Source organism: Saimiri boliviensis, chromosome 21 (assembly GCF_048565385.1).
Source record: "Saimiri boliviensis isolate mSaiBol1 chromosome 21, mSaiBol1.pri, whole genome shotgun sequence".
Lineage (NCBI taxonomy): Eukaryota > Metazoa > Chordata > Mammalia > Primates > Cebidae > Saimiri > Saimiri boliviensis.
Window position 1 is genome coordinate 36,461,856 of NC_133469.1, and position 21,519 is coordinate 36,483,374.

At 38.0% G+C, this 21,519-nt stretch overlaps 1 long non-coding RNA gene across 2 annotated transcripts; it reads left to right on the forward strand.

Moving 5' to 3' along the window:
• Positions 1-6,856: 6,856 nt before the first annotated feature.
• LOC141582551 (uncharacterized) lies at positions 6,857-21,154 on the forward strand. Of its 2 annotated transcripts, none has more exons than XR_012515421.1 (3): positions 6,857-7,032; positions 14,730-14,862; positions 21,013-21,154. It is a non-coding gene; the product is annotated as an uncharacterized LOC141582551 (long non-coding RNA). The 2 variants fall into 2 exon arrangements; XR_012515422.1 differs by lacking the exon at positions 21,013-21,154 and adding an exon at positions 19,716-19,790.
• Positions 21,155-21,519: the final 365 nt, after the last annotated feature.

The following is a 21,519-nucleotide window of genomic DNA, read 5'->3' on the forward strand; positions in this document are numbered from 1 at the left end:
ATAACAAGCTTGTCGGTATATTTGTATTATTTTCCCAGATACGGCTTAGGTTTTTATTTGAATTTTTGAAAATAACACAGCTAGCGGCTGTATTTGTATTATTTTCTGAGATACAGCTAAGTGTTGTATTTGTATTTTTGAAAATAACATAGCTTGGGTGTGTATTTGTATTAATTTCCAAGATACAGCTAAGATTTTTATTTCTATCTTTGAAAATAACGCAGCTTGGGTGTGGATTTGTTTTATTTTCCGAGATACAGCTAAGGGTTGTATTTGTATTTTTGAAAATAACAGAGCTTGGGGGTGTGTTTTTATTATTTTCAGAGATACAGCTAAGGGTTGTATTTGTATTTTAGATAATAACTCACTTTGGGTGTGTTTGTGTATTATTTTCCGAAATACAGCTCAGGGTTGTATTTGTATTTTTGAAAATAACACAGCTTGCACTTGTATTTGTATTATTTTCCGGGATACAGCTAAGGGTTGTATTTGTATTTTTGAAAATAAAGCAGCTTAGGGGTGTTTTTGTATTATTTTCCGAGATACAGGTCTGTGTTATATTTGTATTTTTGAAAATAACACAGCTTGTTGGTGTATTTGTATTATTTTCCAAGATACAGCAAAGGTTTGTATTTGTATTTTTGAAAACAACGCAGCTTGGGAGTAGATTTGTATTATTTTCGGAGATACAGCTAAGGGTTGTACTTGTATTTTTGATAATAACACAGCTTTGGTGTGTAATTGTATTATTTTCTGAGATACAGCTAAGGGTTGTAGTTGTATTTTTGAAATAACACAGCTTGGGGGTGTATTTGTATTATTTTCCGAGATACAGCTAAGGGTTGTATTTGTATTTTTGAAAATAACACAGCTTAGGGGTGTATTGGTATTATTTTCCGAGATACAGCTTAGGGTTGTATTTGTATTTTTGAAAATAATACAGCTTGGGGGTGTATTTGTATCGTTTTCTGAGATATAGCTCAGGGTTTTATTTGTATTTTTGAAAATAACACAGCTTGTGAGTGTATTTGTATTATTTTCCAAGATACAGCTTTGGGTTGTATTTGTTTTTTTGAAAATAACACAGCTTGTGGGTGTATTTGTATTATTTTCTGTGATACAGCTCAGGGTTGTGTTTGTATTTTTGAAAATAACGCAGCTTGGGGGTGTATTTGTATTATTTTCCGAGATACAGCTAAGGGTTGTATTTGTATTTTTGAAAATAACGCAGCTTGGGGGTGTATTTGTCTTATTTTCCGAGATACAGATAAGGGTTGTATGTGTATTTTTGAAAATAACGCAGCTTGGGTGTATATTTGTATTATTTTCCCAGATTCAGCTAAGGTTTGTATTTGTATTTTTGAAAATAACAGAGCTTGGGGGTGTATTTGTATTATTTTCCGACATACAGCTAAGGTTTGTGTATGTATTTTTTGAAAATAACGCAGCTTGGGGGTGTATTTGTACTATACTCCGAGATAAAGCTAAGGGTTGTGTTTGAATTTGGGAAATAACACAGCTTGGGGTTGTATTTGTATTGTTTTCCGAGATATATCTCAGGGTTGTATTTGTATTTTTGAAAATAACACAGCTTGGGGGTGTATTTGTATTATTTTCCGAGATACAGCTAAGGTTTGTATTTGTATTTTGGAAAATAACACATCTTGGGGGTGTATTTGTATTATTTTCCCAGATACAGCTAAGGTTTGTATTTGTGTTTTTGAAAATAACACAGCTTGTGGGTGTATATTTATTATTTTCGGAGATATAGCTAAGGTTTGTATTTGGATTTTTGAAAATAACACAGCTTGGGGGTGTATTTGTATTATTTTCTGAGATACTGCTAAGGGTTGTATTTGTATTTTTGAAAATAACACAGCATGGGGTTGTATTTATATTATTTTCCAAGATACAGCTAAGGTTTGTATTAGTATTTTTGAAAATAACACAGCTTGTGGGTGTATTTGTATTATTTTCCCAGATACAGCTAAGGTTTGTATTTGTATTTATGAAAATAACACAGCTTGGGTGGGTATATATATATTATTTTCTCAGATACAGCTATGATTTTTATTTGTATTTTTGATAATAACACAGCTTGGGGGTGTATTTGTATTATTTTCCGAGATACAGGTAAGGTTTGTATTTGTATTTTAGAAAATAACACACCTTGAGGGTGTATTTGTATTATATTCCGAAATATAGATAAGGGTTGTATTTGTATTTTTTAAAAAAACACAGCTTGGTGGTGTATTTGTATTATTTTCCGAGATACAGCTAATGTTTGTATTTGTATCTTTAAAAATAACACAGCTTGGGGGTGTATTTGTATTATATTCCCAGATATAGCTAGAGTTGTATTTGTATTTTGTAAAAAAACACAGCTTGGGTGTGTATTTGTATTATTTTCTGAGATACAGCTATGGTTTGTATTTGTAATTTTGAAAATAACACAGCTTGGGGGTTTATTTGTATTATTTTCTCAGATACAGCTAAGGTTTGTTTTTGTATTTTGGAAAATAACACATCTTGGTGGTGTTTTTGTATTATTTTCCGAGATACAGCTCAGGGTTGTATTTGTATTTTTGAAAATGACACAGCTTAGGGGTGTATTTGTATTATTTTCCGAGATATAGCTAAGATTTGTATTTGTATTTTTGAAAATAACACAGCATGGGGGTGTATTTATATTATTTTCCGAGATACAACTAAGGTTTTTATTTGTATTTTTGAAAATAACACAGCTTGGGGGTGTATTTGTATTATTTTCCGAGATACAGCTAAGTGTTGTATTTCTATCTTTGAAAATAACACAGCATGGGGGTGTATTTGTATTATTTTCGGAGATGTAGCTAAAGGTTTTATTTGTATTTTTGAAAATAACAGAGCTTGGGGGTGTGTTTGTATTATTTTCCGAGATACAGCTAAGGGTTTTATTTGTGCTTTAGAAAATAACACAGCTTGGGTGTGTTTTTGTATTATTTACCGAGATACAGCTTAGGTTTGTATTTGTATTTTTGAAAATAACACAGCTTGGGGGTGTATTATATTATTTTCCGAGATACAGCTATGTGTTGTATTTGTATTTTTGAAAATAACACAGCTTGGGGGTGTATTTGTATCATTTTCTGAGATACAGCTCAGGGTTGTATTTGTATTTTTGAAAAAAAAGCAGCTTGGGGGTGTATTTCTATTATTTTCCGAGATACAGCTAAGGGTTGTATTTGTATTTTTGAAAATAACAGAGCTTGAGTGTGTGTTTGTATTATTTTCCGAGATACAGCTAAGGGTTGTATTTGTACTTTAGAAAATAACACAGCTTGGGGATATTTTTGTATTATTTTCCGCTATACAGCGAATGGTTGTATTTGTATTTTTGAAAATAACACAGCTTGGTGGTGTATTTGTATCATTTTCCGAGATACAGCTCAGGGTTTTATTTGAATTTTTGAAAATAACACAGCTTGTGAGTGTATTTGTATTATTTTCCAAGATACAGCTATGGGTTGTATTTGTATTTTTGAAAATTAAACAGCCTGCGGGTGTATTTGTATTATTTTCTGAGAAACAGCTCAGGGTTGTATTTGTATTTTTGAAAATATCGCAGCTTTGGGGTGTATTTGTATTATTTTCCGAGATACAACTAAGGGTTGTATTTGTATTTTTGAAAATAACGCAGCTTGGGGGTGTATTTGTATTATTTTCCAAGATACAGCTAATGTTTGTATTTGTATTTTTGAAAATAACGCAGCTTGGTTGTATATTTGTATTATTTTCCCAGATACAGCTATGGTTTGTATTTGTATTTTGGAAAATAACACAGCTTGGGGGTGTTTTTGTATTATTTTCCGAGATACAGCTCCGGGTTGTATTTGTATTTTGAAAATATCACAGCTTGTGGGTGTATTTGTATTATTTTTTGAGATACAGCTAAGGGTTGTATTTCTAGTTTTGAAAATAATACAGCTTGGGGGTGTATTTGTATTACATTCCGAGATACAGCTAAGGGTTGTATTTGTATTTTGTAAAAAAACACAGCTTGGGGATGTATTTGAATTATTTTCCGAGATACAGCTAAGGGTTGTATTTGTATTTTTGAAAATAACGCAGCTTGGGGTTGTATTTGTATTATTTTCCAAGATACAGCTAAGTGTTGTATTTGTATTTTTGAAAATAACACAGCATGGGGGTGTATTTATATTATTTTCCGAGATACAGCTAAGGTTCTTATTTGTATTTTTAAAAATAACGCAGCTTGTTGGTGTATTTGTATTTTTTTCCGAGATACAGCTAAGGGTTGTATTTCTAGTTTTGAAAATAAGACAGCTTTGGGGTGTATTTGTATTATTTTCCGAGATACAGCTAAGGGTTGTATTTGTATTTTGTAAAATAACACAGCTTGGAGGTGTATTTGTATTATTTTCCGAGATACAGCTAAGGGTTGTATTTGTATTTTTGAAAATAACGCAGCTTGCGGGTGTATTTGTATTATTTTCCGAGATACAGCTAAGGATTTTATTTGTATTTTGGAAAATAACACCGCTTGGGGGTGTATTTGTATTATTTTCTGAGATACAGCTATGGGTTGTATTTGTATTTTTGAAAATAACACAGCTTGGGGGTGTATTTGTATCATTTTCCGAGATATAGCTCAGGGTTTTATTTGTATTTTTGAAAATAACACAGCTTGGGGGTGTATTTTTATTATTTTCCGAGATACAGCTAAGTGTTGTATTTGTATTTTTGAAAATAACGCAGCATGGGGGTGTTTTTTTATTATTTTCCGAGATACAGATAAGGGTTGTATTTGTATTTTTGAAAATAACGCAGCTCGGGCGTATATTTGTATTATTTTCCCAGATACTGCTAATGTTTGTATTTGTATTTTTGAAAATAACAGAGCTTGGGGGTGTATTTGTATTATTTTCCAAGATACAGCTAAGTTTTGTGTATGTATTTTGGAAAATAATGCAGCTTTGGGGTGTATTTTTACTATTTTCGGAGATACAGCTAAGGGTTTTGTTTGAATTTGGGGAATAACACAGCTTGGGGGTGTATTTGTATTGTTTTCCGAGATACAGCTCAGGGTTGGTATAACTTATTTTCCTTGGAGCATTAAATACTGCATTGGTATTGTATTACAGAAATAAAACACAGATCCCTTTTTATCACCTTCATTGCTAGTGATATTGACAACTAAATTTATATGCCTCCCAGAGTCTGGGTTTCCAGTAATTCTTAGCAATCCTCTAAAGGTAAATTGCTTTTTCTCACGAGACACAGTGACATCTAAAGTCGCATTTATTGTCCTGCCTCTTTTGTTTCTCTAGTTTCATCAATTACTTCAAAGCATCTTTGGGGGGATAACTTTGAGTAACCCTTTAAACTTTTCAGTATTAGAAAGCATCATCATGAAACATTGAATAATTGTGGTCACAAATTCCCTTTACAGTCTTTCTTTGAATATTTTTTTCCAGTGGCAAATATTTGCTTTTGTTGTATTGTAGCTAAAAGGAATGCTGGGAAACAAAACAAAGACAGGCATTCATTATAATAGGTGATTCAGTCACCATCAATTGCTATTTTATTTTTTTTTAAGTTATACTTTTGAAAACATCCTGCTGTAAATTGAAATAGTGTCCAAAATCTGAAGTCTTTCCTTGGTTCTAAGGTGACCAGATTTCCTAGAAAGTGAACCACACCACAAGAAAATAATATATGATAAATATGTTTACATGGATGTGTTATTTTAACATAAATCTTGTAAAATAGGCATTTCATTGAAATTACATATGTTTGCATAAATTACTTTGCAGCATCATGAATGCCCTTGTTTTGAAAAGTAGGAGTAGTTAGTGTCAATTACTGCTTCTTATTAGTACAAATAAGTAAGGAGATATTTTTTAAAATTACAATTTTTAAATAAAGGTTTTATTTTAAATTAGTTTTAGAATCACACCGAAATTGGGAGGAAAATGCAGATTTCCTGTGTAGACCCGAACTAGTTTCCCCTCGTATAAATATATCAACATGTATGAGATGTGTTGTTAACCATATATATATATATATATATATATATATATATATATATATATATATATATATATATATTTGAGATGGAGTCTTTCTTGCTCTGTAACCCAGGTTGGAGTGCAATGACACGATACTGGCTCATTGCACCCTCCACCTCCCATGTTTAAGCGATTCTCCTGCTTCAGCCTCCCAAGCAGCTGGGATTACAGGTGCCCACCAGCCCGCGTGGCTAATTTTTTGTATTTTTAGTAGAGACGGGTTTCGCCATGTTGGCCAGGCTGGTCTGGAACTCTGACCTCAGAATATTTACCCGTCTAAGCCTTCGAAAGATGTGGGGTGACAGGCATGAGCCACCATGTCCTGCCTACTATCAGTATATTTGCTTCGGTTAGGTATCTGTTCAGATATTTACCCAGTTTTAAAATCACGTATGTGTTTTGTCATTATCTTCTCCCATCTCTCTTTTCTTTTTGTTCTCTGCATACAGTTTTGCACAGTAGAATACTTAGTTTTATGAAGTCCGTTATCAATATTTTCATGAATTGGCATTTGATGTTTTGTGTTACAAGTCAACACCAAACTCAACGTCATATAGATTTTCTTTTAGATTTTTTATAGTTTTGCATTTAAAATTACAGTCTCTGGACTATTTTGAGTAGGTTTTTGTTTTTCTTAATTTGTGTATATATTCATTTGATTCTACATGGCTTCCAAAGTCTTCCATCACCGTCTTTGGGAAGGAATGGCTACAGTGGGCTTCATTTTGGTTTGAATTTCTAAAATTATTACATTGAGTAAACTCAATATTGAATTTTATAGGTATTTCAGGACAGCCAGGCGGGGGTGCACGTCTGCTGAGAAACTGAGCAAGAGTATCTGTGCTGAGCTCTGGTGCCACCAGAGGGCGCACGAACCCACCCCTGACCAACTTCCCTCTGAGGTGCCCAAAGACTTCCTCGGGGCAGCACGACGGTGGTGTCAACTAAGTCTTGTTCATTGGTGAGTAAAAAGCTTCCTTTCCACGGCCCTGAGTGCAGAGAAGAGAGTCTTTAGAGTACTCAGCAAAGGAAGAAATTCATCTAGAAAAATGAAATCCCCAAATCCCATCATTACGACTACATCCTCATATCATTGTCAATATCCAGACACAGTGGCTGCTAAGATATGTTCTCACAGTGGCCTCTAATATAATAATCACACCGTGCCCTAACATTACTATGATATCCATACTGTACCCTAACACCAACATAATATCCACACCAATATAATATTCTAACGCTAATCTGACATCCACACTGTTGCTTCTAATGCTAATGTAATACTATCCGTATGGTTCCCTGATGTTAATGTAATATCTGCACTGTTCTCCAACACCAATATAATATGTACACTGTGCCCTAACACTAATATCCACACTGTGCAGTAAAACTAATGTGTCCACACAGCAGCCTCTAATACTACTAAGTATAATAATATCTACTAAGTGGAGTTGGTTGACATTGAGGCTTTTATAAGGGTTCACAGCTTTGGATGAAGAGTAGCCTCTATAGTGGATTTTGGTGACGTCTCTGCTTTTCTGGCATAGTATTGATATGGTTGTTTTAAAAAGTAATTTACTTTTTAATAATGTCATACTTCTAGGAAACTTCCAGTAGCAGTGCAAAATATAACCTGTTTCTTTTCTTAGAGTCCCCACCAGTTATTGCTGTGCCAGATTTGCAACATCCCACAAAATACTCCGGTATATTTTATCCAAAGTGTGGAAACTCTCTTAGGTTACCACCGCATAACCCCTAGATCAAGAAATCAGCATGGTTCCTACATGATAATTCAGTTCACAAACTCATTTAACTTTTACCTCTTGCCCCGCTTGGGAGTAAAATATGTTTTTTCATTCTGATCCAATTTTCCTGACACTGTTTCCAAGACTTTCCTGCATATTTATGATCTTGACACATTTAAAGAGCATACAAGTTTTTGTTTGAACACCTGTTTTCAGGTCTTTGGGGCATATAGCTAGCAATGGAATCACTGAGTCATACGGTAAATCTACTTGCAACCATTTGAAGAAACTTCAAATTAGTTCCCAGGGCTCATCCCTCACTTCTATCACATTCACAGAGAAGGCTTCCCTGATTATCTTATCCGCCACCAACACCGCACCCCTGCTCATGCTAGTGTGCATTACACCCACATCTGATTTTGCTTTCCTTTCATTTTCTTTCTTCTTTCCTTTCGTTTCCTTTCTCCTTTCCTTTCCTTTCCTTTCTCTGGTGTTTTATTTTATAAGAACACCCTATTTTATAAGGACACTAATCTCATCAGGCCAGGGCCCAACCCTATGACTTCATTTAACTTGACTGACTTCCTTAGAGACCCCATCTCTAAATACAGACACACTGTGGGGTTAGGACTTGGACATATGAATTTGTGGGAGATACCAACATTCTATCTGTAGCACATGAAAACTTTTCAGAAATGTTAAATCTTGGGATTTACCATGAAACTACTGTGTCAGAAACCCTAGGATTTGGTCTCAAATATCTCTTTCAATCAGGCTTTTCGGTGTGTCTGAGTTTGAGACCCAATAAGAGTCAATACAGGAAGTGGATGGAGGGGAGATGAAAGAAGTAGATTGTCAGCAGAACGTGGAGAACTTTGAGGCTCAAGAATGCAAAGGCTGCTCTTAGTCAGTGGGACACCTAGAAGGAGAGGAGCTAAATCATTTCTTTTGCCATCTGTTTGTGGAAGGAAGGGGAGGAAATAAAAGAAGGAAAAAAGGACGGAATTAAGAGAAAGGGAAGAAAGGAGAAAGAGAGGGAGGGAATAAGAAAGGGACAGAAGAAGGCCTTTTGGAAAACAGTTTCCCATTTCCGGTGTTTACATTCTAAATACAGTAATGGAGAAATGGATAAATATGATATATATTATGAAAATCTATAGCTCATTCCAGGGTCAAGCCGGCAAAGGAGAAAGGGGAATCAGGGTAACTTGTAGATCTGTGCAACCTCCCACTGACAAAAATGTGGACGCTCAGATAGGAAGCTGATGTGAGGCACACATTCAGTTTTATTTATTTGTGCTGATGTTAACAGGAGGACATCTAAGTGACTGTGTTTACTAAGATAGAGATATAGCTAAGAGAGCAGTCAGTTCTGAAACTACCTTCAGAAGGTGATTACTGAATCTTGTGGATTCTCTGCAAGTTTGAGGAAGGGCACACAGTGAGAGAGGATAAATAAGGTCACAGAGAAAGCGACTGTTTCAAGGAAAGCAAAGACCCAGAATGAGGGTGAAGATGAGGGCAGGGTAAATCGCAACGACATTTAACTTTTTTGCCAGTTAGCACCTCAAAAGGCATCCCGGTCTGAGCTCTGCAGAAGGGACGTGTTTGCAACTCATTGTGAGTCCTCTGGGTGAATCACTGACTGTGCCTATGAACAGGACCAACTGGCCAAAACTGTGAATTGTGATGACCACCACTGTTGTTAGGCTGAACCCTTGTTAAACAGGATAGTGGTTTTCAGTACCAGCTAAAAGAATTTTAAAATGTTGACCATTTATATTATTTAAGTAATGTGCTACCATTTATAGTCATTTATATGACATTAATATACCATTTATATCACATATGCCATTAAGTAAAATAAAGTCAACATTTATATTACTGAAGCAATGTGCTACAGAAACCCTAAAAGGGTTTCTGTAACATTAAATTGATGGCTCTCTAGTGCAGTCCAGAATCACCTGTAGGGCGTGTTGGGCCACAGATTGCTGGTTTCCACTCAGAGTTTCTTATCCAGTAGGTCTGGGTGGGGTCTGAGAATCTGCATTTCTAATAAGTTCTCAGACACAACTGATGCTGCTGGTTCGGGAACCACAATATGAGAACTATGGTTAAGCCTCACGCCACAGCATTCCTATAGCAAGAGCCACCTGTGCTAATTCAGGGTAACTTGTTGGCTGCAAACTGTAACCATAGGCAACTTCTTTAGCAATATAAACCTCTAGATAAAAGAAACACTCGACAGTCATAGTAGAAACATATATGGTGAATGAAATATCTTTTTTCCAAATGGGAACATGTGTCTTACAGCCTCAAAAGAAAATTTTCACCTAGACTGCACTAAAGTAACAAGATAAATCTGAAACTAAAACTTAAAATGGCCTTTATGAACAGAAACACTTTGACACCTCAGGTAAAGGGCTACATATTTCCCTCTCTATTTTCATATCTTAGCTTTAAGATGAAATGACATTGTCATTTTACTTATAATAGGAGAACCTACGAATAGGAGAACTTAAATAACATTGTCATTTGACTTAAAACAGGACAACCTAGAAACTTGATTCCCGCTTATTAGTGCAAACCAAAGGGGTTACTTCCAAATATTTTCAGTTTAGTTTTTGTTCATGTGTAATATAAATGATTTAAAAGCCAGGTTTCGGGGAAAGCTGCCATAAATGTGTTTAATAGTTGCTGCCTCAGCATCCATTTTCAGACCTGACCTAAGTTGTCTGAAGCCCAGTCTCACTGTATCCCCTCCGATCTGGGTAACCCTCCCCCTCCCTGAGTGGTCGTGATGCGGCCCATCCCGCTGAGTCAGAACCCACCCATCACACAGCTGCTGGTCATGATAAAACCTAATGGTCGACACCAGAGCCCTGTAAATAAGCCCAGCTCCACGTGTTCTCTTAAATCAGCAAAGCCACACCCTCACGGGAAAGCCCGAGAAGAAAGCTTCAGGCCCTCCCTCTGCTCTCTGGTTCCTCACGGCCTTCAGACTGCCCCTCGGGCTCCAGACGCTCCCCGACCTTCTCCAGGATGTGTAAGTTAGAGATTTCTTCTGTTCCTGTGTTTTGGTGTTGCCTCCTCCTTGTGCCTTACCTGACTGACACCCCAGAGCCTGCCTTTCCTCCTGGCCAGGGCTCTCCTGAAGATGGGCCGGCTTCTGGCCTCCTTTAAAGAGAGACCTCGACCAAATTAGAGAGAAACCTAAATAAATAAATCACAACAGAAAGCTTGGTTTTTTACTTAAAATCCATATTTATAACATGAAATGTGTTTATGCTAGATTTAGAACACATTAGGCCTATTCTAGCTCTAAATTGCACTGCTATCTTGTAGTATGCAGTTATTTCTCATTTTATTTTCCACTTGAAGTCATTGTATTTCCTCAGTTTATAAACACCTTGAATTCTTGAGCTGAAAAGACAGGGTAACTTGATAGGGCATCTCCCTTAGGAACCATAACCCCCAATGCAGAACAAATTAAATGTGCAAAACTGTGAGCACCATGTCCTATGTTATTAAAGATAGAATATAATGCTGAAAGGCAAGAAAGTCTTTATGAAGAAGTTTAAAGGAGTAGAAGAATGGACAGATGAACTGGAAATGGAAAGATCAGTTTTCCTTTCCTTTAGGAGTAAGCCCCTTTGGAAACTAGCTGGTAAATGTCACAGTCCCTTTAGATGGCAAGGTTAGTGAATACTAAGAAAACACTAGGGTACACGCAAAGCACACCTGTAATATTTCATCTGGTCTCTCAGTGACCCTAGAAGAAACAAGAGATGTTTTCAGATGAGGAGATTGGGCTTCAGGGTGAAATTAGGAGACTGGTAAGACTCACAGAGAGAGTCAGTGGTAGAACGGAGTTCAGATCCACATTCTTCCAACTGCAAGCACAGGGCATTTTCCACTAATCAGTGCACTAACCCAAGAAATCTAATTTTTCCAAACATTTAAAATGATGCTATGGCCATCTGAGTAAAACCACTTTTGGCCTCTACTTCTGATTCCTCATTACCAGCCTACCATTGTTTATCTGATATGGGCAGCAGAATTAAGATGTAATGAAGTCTAACAGAACCCCTCATTACCTGTGTAGATACAGTAGTAACAGAGATGGTGATATCGTTTGAATGTTTGGGCCCTTCAAGTCTCATGTTGAAATGTGATCCCCAGTGTTGGAGGTAGGGCCTGCTGGGAGGGAGGTGTTGGCTCATCGGGCAGATCCTTCCTGAATGGCTTGGTGCCCTCCTCACAGTAATGGCTGAATTCCTGCTCTCTTCACTCACTGAGATCTGGTTGTTAAAGTGTGATACTGCCCCCGTCTCTCTCTTGCTTCCTCTCTCACTATGTTAGATGCCAGCTCCCCTTTGCCTTCTGCCATGGTTGTAAGCTCCCTGAGGTCTCACAAGAAGCAGATGCTGGTGCCATGCTTCTTGGACAGTCTGCACAACCATGAGTCTAATCACCCTCATTTCCCTATAAATTACCCAGCCTCAGGTATCCCTTTATTACAGCAATGCAAATTGGACTAATACAGATGAAGAGATAAAGTATTAATTTAGAAGATGTTTATATACATATATATATAAATATATATATATATACATATACATATGCGTATATATGTATATATGTATATATGTTTAACATTCTCACTGAGACTGGGAGGTGTTAGAGACACATAATTGAAAACGAAATCTCCCCCCAACCAAGAAAACTTCTCCACGAAGGTAGAAGAGAAAGAAATACTATTATTACACTTTAATTTCCGGGGTACATGTGCAGAACGTGCATTTTGTTACATAGGTATCCACACGTCTTGGTGCTTTGCTGCATCTGATCCTCCCATCAACTACACTAGGTATTTCTCGTGTTATCCCTTCCCAATCCCCCTACCCCTGCCTGTTCCTCCCCACCCCTCCCCCACCACCCACAAGCCCCAGTGTGTGATGTTCCCCTCCCTGTGTCCATGTGGTCTCATTGTTCACCATCCACTTATATTTTAGAAAAAAATATTATGTTTTAAGTTCTGCAATACATATGGAGATCATGTAGCCTTGTTCAATAGGTATACACATGCCATGGTGGTTGTTACTTCATCCATTGCCCCGTCATCTACATTAGGTATTTCTCCTAATGCTATCCCTCCCCAATTCGCCCACACCCTGCTATTCCTCCCCTAGCACCTCAGCCCCTGGGCCCCAGTGTGTGATGTTCCCCTACCTGTTTCTGTGTGTTCTCATTATTCAGCACCCACTTATGAGTGAGAACATGCAATATTGGGTTTTCTGTTCTTGTGTCAGTTTGCTGAGAATGATGGTTTTCAGCTTCATCCATGTTCCAGCAAAGGACATGAAGTTATTTTTTATGGCTGCACAGTATTCCATGGTGTATGTGTGACATATTTTCCTTGTCCAGTCTATCTATGATGGGCATTTGGGTTAGTTCAAAGTCCTTGCTATGGTAAACAGTGCCACAATAAACATACGTGTACACGTGTCTTTATAATTGAAAGTGTTATAATCCTTTGGGTACATATCTAATAATGGGATTCCTGGGTCCAACAATATTTCTATTTCTAGATCCTGAAGGAATCACCACACTGTCTTCCACAATGGTTGAACAATTTACACTCTCAACAGCAGTGTAAAAGCATTCCTGTTTCTCCACATTGTCTCCAACATCTGTTGTCTCCAGATTTTTTAATGATTGCCATTCTAATTGGCATGAGATGGTACCTCAAAGTGGTTTTGATATGCATTTCTCTAGTTATCAGTGATGATGAGCTTTTTTTTTTTTTCATGTTTGTTGGCTGCATGAATGTCTTCTTTTGAAAAGTGTCTCTTCATCTCTGTCACAAAATTTTTTGCACATTCTTTTGGTTGCCAGTTCACTCTAATGCTAATTTATTTTGCTGTGCAGAAGTTCTTAAGTTTAGATCTCATTTGTCTGTTTTGGCTTCTGTTGCCATTGCTTTTGCTGTTTTAGTCATGAAGTCCTTGCCTATGCTTATGTCCAGAATGGTACTGCCTAGGTTTTTTATGGTGTTAGGTCTTATGTTTAAATCTTGAATCCATCCGGAGTTGATTTTTATATAAGGTGCAAGGAAGGGATCCAGTTTCAGCTTTCTGCATGTGGCTAGCCAGTTTTCCAACACCATTTGTTACCTAGGGTATCCTTTCCCCATGGCTTGTTTTTGTCAGGTTTGTCAAAGATCAGACAGTTGTAGCTGTGTGGTGTTACTTTCGAGGCCTCTGTTCTGTCCCGTTGGTCTACATTGGTACCAGTACCACGGTGTTTTTATTACTGTGGCCTTGTAGTACAGTTTGAAGTCAGGTAGTATGATGTCTCCATAATTGTGTGCTTAGGATTGTCTTGGCTATGTAGGTTCTCTTTTGGTTCCGTATAAAGCTGAAGGTGTTTATTTTCCAATTCTGTGAAGAAAGTCATTGGTAGCTTATGGGGATAGCATTGAATATGTAAATTATTTTGGGCAGTATGGTCATTTTCACAATATCGATTCCTCCTGACCATGAGTATGAAATGTTTTTATATCTGTTTCTGTCCTCTCTTATTTTCTTAAGCAGTGGTTTGTCCTTCTTTTTGAAGAGGTCCTTCACATGTTTTGTTAGTTGTATTTCTAGGTATTTTATTCTCTTTGTAGCAACTGTGAATGGGAGGTCACTCATGATTTGGCTCTCTGTGTGTCTGTTGCTGATGTACAGGAATGCTCATAATTTTTGCACATTGTTTTTGTATCCTGAGACTTTGCTGAAGTTGCTTATCAACTTAAGGAGATTTGGGCTGAGACAATGGGGTCTTTTAAATATACAATCATGTCATCTGCAAATAGAGACAATTTGACTTCCTCTTTTTCTAATTGAATAACCTTTATTTCTTTTAGCATGAAACCAAAGTGAGATGCACTTCTCAGGAAATCAGCTCAGCAGTTGCAAAGACAGAAAAAAAAAATAAAAAACAACTCTCACCTTTTTATATAAAAAGCAGATACAACCTTTAACATACAAATTCTCAAGGTAAGCAATAACTTGTCCTCAAGGGGACTTTACAGTCCCATTTGTCACACACCTTTCATTTTAAACGTTCTTAGCAATTGGGGTAACCGTCTCTGTTAGACAATTGGCTTTTCCAAAGAAAAAATAAACTTCTTATGTCTTTATAAAAGGAGGTTGTCTTGCAACTTGGAGTAAGATACCTGCGGAACTTACCCTCCCAGCCTCCTACTGAACCTGAGAAATGGAGGTGTTATCTTCCTTGATAATTTTCAAAGTGATGATTCCCAGGCTTTCAGAACAGCATCTTTGGGTCTTAAAACTAATGAGACTAAGTTATCTTTTAAGAATATTTACATACATTTCAATATGAGAAAGATGTACAAGCTTTCTAAAATAAACGCCCTAAGCAAAAGGTGCTTCTTTTCTTATTTTTAACATGGAGAATATATGAGTCAGTTAGTAATTATAGGCTTCTAACAAAATACTACAGATTGGGTAAGTTAAACAACAGATATTTATTTCCTCACTGTTCTTGAGGCCGAAAGTCTAAGACGAAGGTGCCAGTGGGGTTGGCTTTTGGTGAGACTGCTCTTCCTATCTTGGAGACAGTTACCTTTTCACTCCCTCCCATGTGGCCTTTTCCCCATGCACAGGGAGAGAGATCTCTTGTGTCTCTTTCTCCTCTTAGAAGAACACCAGTCTTATTATACTGAAGCCCAATCCTTGTCATCTCATCTAACCTTAATTAACTCTTTAAAGGCCCTCTCTTCCAATAAAGTCACACTGGAGGGTAGGACTTCCACATGCAAATTTAGTGTGGGGCACAATTCAGTCCTTTACATAGAGTCGAGCTTCTTATTTTTAGTTGGCCTTTGTCCTTATGGGAATAACAAGCCAGGCTGAGTCCTTCTCATCATGGGGCATGTATTGGAAGAAGAGATGATGAAAAGCAAGTACATTTATCACTTGCAAGTAATAATCAAGGAAAGAAACAGTGATGAGTGAAGGCCCTTGGCTCAAGGATGAGAAGATACCTGTGAGCTCCTGGTTAGCCAGGTAGTAAATCAAGCATTCCTGATGATTTGGAAAGAATGGAGCTAGAAAAACCAATTCAGGAAAGCAGAATCGTCTAGATAGTCAGTGATATAACTAAGTCGTATATACTATTTAGGCCATCGATCAATAATTTATCAACATTCCACTTACATATTAGCTCATTTGTTTATGCACTCAACATTTAATCACCCCTAGATTCATTGTACACATCAGTATGGCTGAAAACTACCCAGATAATTTTTTCCTTCCTGCAATCACTTACTACCACTGTAGATTTTATGAAACTATTAATCAGGTTTGAACTTAGATTTCAATTTCAAGCTGTTGTCATGTTGATTTTACACAAAGAATTATGAGGTGACATGTCAGAATTCTCTTCCTACCAGTACAGTTCACAAAACCCATGAAACATTTATATGGCTTGAAGCATCATATGTGCTCAGTTTATGGTGAGAAAAGTTATCTGCATTTCTTCCCAGTTTTAAAAAAACAACCATCAACTAATTGAAAAAGCATAACTCACTCAAAATAACGGAAAGATGGTCTAAATAAATTTACAAGATTATGTAGTCTGATAACATCCACAGATAGATAGTAAACTTACATCGAAGGAGTTTGGGATGAGTCTTCACTCATGAAGTACTGAGTTTCAGAACTCAGTACTTCCCTATTCTCAACGTATGGCCATTCTGTTGGTAGGGTGGATTTTCATCACTGGAAGCAGATGTTACACTGCTCCTCCCCTCAGGCAATCTGGCTTAGAGGAAGGCAAGTGAAGGCCAGATGAGACTGAGCCTGCACCCAGCTCCCCATGCCCATCCAACCCTCTGATTCTCTACCCTGCACATCTTGAAGTCAAGTTAGGTATGTTTTAATGACTGTGTCATAGTTTAAAGAGATGAAAGCGATGATGATTAATTGTGCATTTGTTAAACCAAGTTTCAGACATGATTAACGTGGGCCCTGGACACCAAGCATGGGTGAATTATTTTAGTCTCAGGAAGACAGGTTTTGTAATGTATTTTGTATTAGGCAGAATGAGAAAGTAGAGAGATTGGAGAGTCCTAGATAAGCTGATAGAGAATGGGTAGGACCCCACTGGCACCTTCTCACCCTTCTCCTGACCAGCAGACTGCTGGTTAATCACGGCTTTGTTCTCGCCTAGCTTCCTAAGTGGTTCATCAGTGGCAGTGAGGCACAATGCATTATCTGCTGAAACACAAAGAAAATGCTGATGCATTTCACATTTATTTCCTCAAGTCAATTGAACTTTCCCCTAAAATACGGTCACATTATTAATTACTTTAAATCTTGTCTTTGCCACATATTATGTGTAACATTGAGTAAGCAATTTAACTTTTCTACGTCTCATTCCCTCATCTGTAAAATGAGGTTGACAATAGTGTCCCCTGAGGGTGGTTGGTGAGAATATTAAATAAATCAATATATGTAAACCTCTTAGAACCATGCCTAGTGCATAACAAATACTTCATAGAAAGATTCTTTGTTATTTTATTTTATTTTCCACAAGTTATTGGGGTGTGCAGGTGGTATTTGGTTACATGAGTAAATTCTTTAGTAATGTGTGAGATCCTAGTGCACCCATCGCCTGAGCAGTATACACGGCATTGTATTTGTTGCTTTTGTCCCTTGTGCCTCCCCACCTCCACCAAGTCATCGAAGTCCACTGTGTCATTCGTAAGCCTTTGTGTACTCATAGCTTAGTTCCCGCATATCAGTGAGAACATACAATATTTGGTTTTCCATTCTCGAGTCGCTTCACTTAGAATAAGTCACCAATCTCATCTAGGTTATGGCAAATGCTGCTAATTTATTCCTTTTTTGGCTGAGTAGTATTCCATCATGTATATGTATGCCAGTTTCTTTATCCACTCATTTATTGATGGGTATTTGGATTGGTCCCATGATTTTGCAGTCGTGAATTTTGTTGCTATAAACATGCATGTGCAAGTATCTTTTCTCAAATAATGACTTTTTTTCTGAGTAGATATCCAGTAGTGGTATTGCTTGATCAAATGGTAATTCTACTTTTAGTTCTTTAAGGAACTCCACCCTGTTTTCCGTAGTGGCCGTACTAGTTTATATTTCTTCTAGCAGTGTAGAAGTGTTCCCTAATTGCCACAACCATGCCAACATCTACTGTTGTTGTTGTTGTTGTCGTTGTTTTTATATTCTTTGATTATGACCATTCTTGCAGGAGTAAGGTGGTATTGCATTGTTGTTTTGATTTACATTTCCCACATCATTAGTGATGTTGAGCATTTATTAAATTATTTGCTAGCCATTTGTATGTCTTCTTTGGAGAATTGTCTATTCATGTCTTAGCCCACTTTTGGATGGGGTTGATTGAATTTTTCTTACTGATTTGTTTGAGTTTGTTGTGGATTCTGGATATGAGTCCTTTGTCAGAAGTATATATTGTGAACATTTTCTCTCACTCTGTGAGTTAACTGTTTATTCTGCTGACTGTTATTTTTGCCATGCAAAAGCTCTTTAGTTATCTCTCAGCTATTTATCTTTGTTTATGTTGCAATTGCTTTTGGGTTTTTAGTCATAAAATCTTTGCCTAAGCCAATGCCTAAAAGGGTTCTTCCAGTGTTATCTTCTAGAATTTTTATAGTTTCAGGTTTTAGGTTTAAGTCTTTAATCTGTCCTGAGTTCATTTTTGTATAAGGTGAGAGATAAGGATTCAGCTTTATTCTCCTACATGTGGCTGGCCAGTTATCTCAGCACCATTTGTTGAAAAGGGTGTCCTTTCTCCACTTGATGTTTTTGCTTGCTTTACTGAAGATCAGTTGGCTGTAAGTATTTGGTTTTATTTCTGGATTTTCTATTCTGTTCCCATTGATCTACGTGCCTGTTTTTATACCAGTACCATGCTGTTTTGGTGACCATGGCCTTACAGTTTGAAATCAGGAAGTGTGATGCCTCCAGATTTGTTCCTTTTACTTAGTCGTGCTTTGGCTATGTTGGCTCTTGTTTGTTTCCATATGAATTTTAGAACTGCTTTTCTTGAACTCCCGACCTCAGGTGATCCACCTGCCTTGGCCTCCAAAATGCTCGGATTACAGGCATGAGCCACCACGCCCGGCCTTAGAACTATTTTTCTAACTCTGTGAAGAATGATGGTAAAATTTTGATGGGAATTGCATCGTGTTTATACATTGCATGTATTTGTACATTGCAGTATGCTCATTTTTACATTATTGATTCTACCCATCCAGGGCCATGTGATGTGTTTTCATTTCTTTGTGTCATCTATGTTTTCTTTCATCCGTGTTATGTAGTTTTCCTACTAGAGGTCTGTCCACCCTTTGTTAGATATATTCCTAAGTATTTTTTTTTTTCTGTAACACTTAAAGCGGGGACCGTTTTAGCTGTGTGTTTTGAAAAAGTTGTGTGCTCTTCAAAGAGAAAGCTACTTTTGCTGTGACTTTGGGTTCGAGGGGAAATGGGAGTCCTCTTCAGTCAGCAGGGACGACACCTGAGTCCTTTGCAGTCCTCTTGTCTGCCTCTGAGGGTGAAATGAGAGTGGTCCCTGGCATCATGAGCCATGTCTGAAAGAATTATTCACATTTCGTATGAGAATAGACGGGTGAAATAGCGAAAGGTGTGTCTTCCTTTGGAGCATGGACGGGTTCAAAGCCCACCTCATACCAATAAGTATTTTGCTGAACACGAGCAGTTGTGTGTGCGGCCTGTGTTTGGGTGTTTTTTGTGTCACTCTGTGTGTGTGTGTGTGTTTGTCTGTGTTTCTGTCTCCATTCCTGAGCAGCAAATCATTTTTCCTCTTTTAGCATGTTACTCAGAACCGTGGATGTAGCCCAGCACTCCAGAAAACACAATCCATGTATGTTTGAAGGAATTTTTCTTGATGATGAGTGAGAGGGTGGTGACTGAAATCAGTTCATTTCCCATTGACCACTGAGGCCACATCTCTCAGGTGAGAAACAAAGTGAGAATTTGAACCAGGCACATTCTCCCTAGAGACAATGGGCCCAAGACAGGTCCGATGGAATCTAATGTCTTTTCATGTTGACATCAATCCCGTCAAGCTCTCGTTAAGCCATTGAAGTGTCACATTGGGCCTGGGGGAGGCAGTGCACCCTGTGGAATTACACGTCTTAAGATTTGGATTTGATTTCCAGCCCTCTGCCAGTCAGTCTGCCAGGCACTTTCAAGTGACAAGACTTAGGCGAGTCCCTTTCTGTCTCTGTTTCCCAATTCCTTCACAGGGATTTATGTGGGCCTTGAGGCCCACTGGGAAGAGATCCCTCTTCCAGCTCAGTGCCGGCTTTCTTGATTTGACTTGTCAATCTGGACTTGAATACACCTTTGGTTTTGGATCGACTCTATTACCTCTCCTAGAAATTGACACACAAAACTGACCGTTGATTGACAAAATGAGAAGCAGTTTTCCAGAATTCAAATAGAACTTAATACTTTCTTACTCAAAGAATGCTCAACTCAAGGGGACACAGATCACTCGTTTTGACTTCATGACATATGGCAGGTAGAGACAACTTTTTCAAAACACACAGCTAAAACTGTCCGTGCTTTGAATGCTAGACAAGTTTTTCAGAATACACAGCTAAAACGGTCCCCCTTTAAGTGCTTTAGTACTTAAATCAGGGACTGTTTTAGCTGCGTATTTTGAAAAAGTTGTGTGCTCTTCAAAGAGAAAGCTACTTTTGCTGTGACTTTGGGTTCGAGGGGAAATGGGAGTCCTCTTCAGTCAGCAGGGACGACACCTGAGTCCTTTGCAGTCCTCTTGTCTGCCTCTGAGGGTGAAATGAGAGTGGTCCCTGGCATCATGAGCCATGTATGAAAGAATTATTCACATTTCCTACAAGAATAGTCGGGTGAAATAGTGAAAGGTGTGTCTTCCTTTGGAGCATGGACAGGTTCAAAGCCCACCTCATACCACTAAGCATTTTGCTGAACACGAGCAGTAGTTTGTGCGGCCTGTGTTTGGGGTTTTTTTGTGTCACTGTGTGTGTGTGTGTGTGTGTGTGTGTGTGTGTGTGTGTGTGTGTGTTTGTGTCTGTGTTTCTGTCTCCATTCCTGAGCAGCAAATCTTTTTTCCTCTTTTAGCATGTTACTCAGAACCGTGGATGAAGCCCAGCACTCCTGAAAATACAATCCATGTATGGTTGAAGGAATTTTTCTTGATGATGAGTGAGAGGGTGGTGACTGAAACCAGCTCATTTCCCATTGACCACTGAGGCCACATCTCTCAGGTGAGAAACAAAGTGAGAATTTGAACCAGGCACATTCTCCTTAGAGACAATGGGCCAAAGACACGTCGATGGAATCTAATGTCTTTTCATGCTGACATCAATCCCGTCAAGCTCTCGTTAAGCCATTGAAGTGTCACTTTGGGCCTGGGAGAGGCGGCGCACCCTGTGAAATTACATGTCCGAAGATTTGGATTTGATTTCCAGCCCTCTGCCAGTCAGTATGCCAGGCACCTTCAAGTGACAAGCCTTAGGCCAGTCCCTTTCTGTCTCTGTTTCCCGATTCCTTCACAGGGATTTATGTGGGCCTTAAGGCCCACAGGGAAAAGATCCTTCTTCCAGCTCAGTGCCTGCTTTCTTGATT